We start from the raw sequence: 3020 nt of genomic DNA, 5'->3' as shown, positions 1-3020 counted from the left end.
CTTACTATAGTATTATTTAAAAAAGCCACTGATGATGCAGAAATTAAGAAACTAACATTCAGTTTTGTTTTATACTGAAGTGACAAAAAAAATCTACACATTGATGATGTTTCCTGTAAGGCAGCTGCTGACGATGTCCATCATGGACTCATTTAATTTTACTCAGCACGTGTGTGTGCCTACTCATAAAAAAGGCCATACTTGGACCTTGTTTTCTCCTTAAGCCTTAATGTGGAGGATGTTTGTATGGAGGATATATTTTTAAGTGTTCATAATTGTGTATATTTTAATGTGTCTTTTAGTCCTGATCCAGCTCCTCCTAGACTGAAGATCCAAAGGCGGATCATAAATGAGCACACTTCTGAAGCCTTTACTTCACTTTTTGATTCTGCCTCTTTAGATTCTAACGTCACTAATGTGGACTCATATGTTTCACGTTTTAACGCTCATTGTACACATTTTTTGGACACTACAGCACCTGTAAAACAGAGCACTGTGCAGCGCGCAAACTGTCCTTGGATCAATAAGGAAATCCTTCGCATGAGGAGAGTTAGGGTTAGAGTTTTTATTTTTAATAGGAAAAAGGAATGACGATGATTGTGAGAGTTGTTAAGGAAAAGAAAGTGTGGAACATGTTTTGATGACGTGTACAAAGTACACAGCTGAAAGAGAGGATGAGGGGAAAAGTAAGAGAGGTAGGGAAAGAGTGGAGTTTAAAAGGGATATTGGGAACAGAAGGGAATAAGGAGGAAATTGGGAAAATAAGGAAAGCATTGTTTTTATTTTTACATAATACTGTATAGGATTTAGGTGGAACTATGAGGTTACACATTCATGCACAGTAGGTGGCGGTATGCACCTAAAAGTTGTTGGCGATCCGCCATTAAATTAGAAGAAGAGTTTTCCTGCTGCAATTAAACCCACGAAGAAGAAGAGTTTGTTTCTTTTTCTCGGTTGAATTATAAACCAGGTTGTTCTCGAAACGATGTCTTCAGTTCATCATCTGAGAGAGTTTATTTGCGGGAGGCTGACAGCTGCTGCTGCAGAAATCTTCTCCGAGTTTGAAAAAACCATCCTGCGGTACGAAGAAGAGARGGAGCGTCAGCGCAGACTGCTGGATCTCTGCTGGAAACCTGAACTACTGCACAGAGTCGGTATGTAGCTCTGAGACGATGGAAAGAAACAACCAGCKGCTCGTTTAGTCCCAGTTTAGATACAGAAAATAAAGCAGGAAGCTACAAACACAAAGTTACACCGAGCAGAGAAACGCGTTTGAGATGCTAAGCTAGCGTTAGCTCACAGAGCTAACGGATGCTAACAGCTAACTGTCGGTTTTGTTGTTATTTCTGTATCCAGACTGATTAAAGTTGTAGCTCCAAGCTCTGTTCCTGTGTACTCTGAGTCCAGCAGAACCAGGATCAGGACCAGCTGGGTTTGGGGGACAGGAAAGAGACTCASAGACCKACAATAWCTGGTCCAGGTGTATTTTCCTCTGGAAGAGACACAAAGAAAATACATTATTGATAGAAATAATGAGAAGAAACATGTAGAGGAGAGAGACTAAGGGTGTATTCAGACCAGGAAAGTCCTTTGGTCCGCTTGTTTGGTCTGGACCAAAAGTAGACTTTATTTTTTTCGTTTGGTGCGGTTTGCATTCACATTGTGCTCTTTTTGCAAACAAACTATAAGTTGTAAACAAAGCCATGAGGGTGACGATCATTGCTCCCATTGGACAGAAAGGACGGGGGCGGGACTGAGCCACAGATCCAGAAGAAAACAAGGAAGTCCTGCATGTTGCGGTTCTGATGTGCACATTTTTGCTGATAGTACAACTGCAATAGCATTTAAAATGTCAGAAGCAGCTAATTTAATGGTGGTTCCGTGATGATATTCTAATTTTGGAGCGAAGTCAGTAAATGCGTCCCGCAACCCAAAAGAGACGAGGTGCTCTGTGTGTTCTGACCCACAACATGCTGGCAGCAGAGCTGCTAACAGGAGACGATGAAACAGGTATGTTTTCAGTTTATTTAGCTCAGCAACGGTGGCCTGTGAAGTCCAAAAAGGCGCATGTTTAATGCAGTTAGTTCGGTTAGAGTCCGGTCTGTATTCACACCAGAAGCAAACTGAAGCGAACCGCACCAGAGTTCGGTTGGAACGAACCGAGACCACCTCAAAAAGCAGGTCTTGGTCCGGTTGTTTGATCCGCACCAGAGTTCGCATGAGTGTATTCACACCTGCACAAAAGGTCCGGACCAACGCTGGAAACGAACTCTGATTTGTTTTAAAGCGGAGCAAATTATCAGGTCTGAATAACCCTAAGAGAGCAGCAGAGTGAGGACATGTGGACAGTTTGTCCTCCAGCAGGGTGAGGACATGTGGACAGTTTGTCCTCCAGTAGAGTGAGGACATGTGGACAGTTTGTCCTCCAGCAGTCTGAGCCTATAGGAGCAGAACTAAGGAAGAACTCAGGAAACCAGCCCTAACTAAGCTGAAGTTTCCGATTCCAGCTTCTGATTCGTGAAATGACTAAAGGGCGATTACAACTAATTTTTCACTACCTTGAGCGTGTTTATTCTGCTGTAGCTCAAAAACTACAACACTTAGACTCTTCAAACCAGGACTAGAATATTTTTACATTAATAGAAGAAGGTTTAAAACTAAGTTTAAGATTTGTGGAAGCGTTTTCTGATTTGTGAAACTTCAACAAAGTTATTTTTTAAATAATTTTTCAGGCAAGTGGACCACACTAGACCTGGGGCCTCATGCATAAAGGAGTGCACAGCTTTCACACTAAAAGTTGATGTACGGACAAATTTAGAAAAGTGCGCCGCACCAAAAAAAATCAGATGTATAAAACTGTGTGCACACAGGTTCCTGCCCAGCTTTCCTTTATACATCCCAACGAACGTGGAACTGAGCGCAACTGAGACACCTCCCCTGACACGCCTCCATTTAAATATGTAAAATAGATGTAAATGTGTCCAGCGTGTGAGATTCTCCTCAGATTGTCCTCTCTGTGG

Source organism: Austrofundulus limnaeus, unplaced genomic scaffold, assembly GCF_001266775.1.
Source record: "Austrofundulus limnaeus strain Quisiro unplaced genomic scaffold, Austrofundulus_limnaeus-1.0 Scaffold12, whole genome shotgun sequence".
Lineage (NCBI taxonomy): Eukaryota > Metazoa > Chordata > Actinopteri > Cyprinodontiformes > Rivulidae > Austrofundulus > Austrofundulus limnaeus.
The sequence above is the reverse complement of the archived record's forward strand: the minus strand, read 5'-3'. Positions refer to the sequence as shown.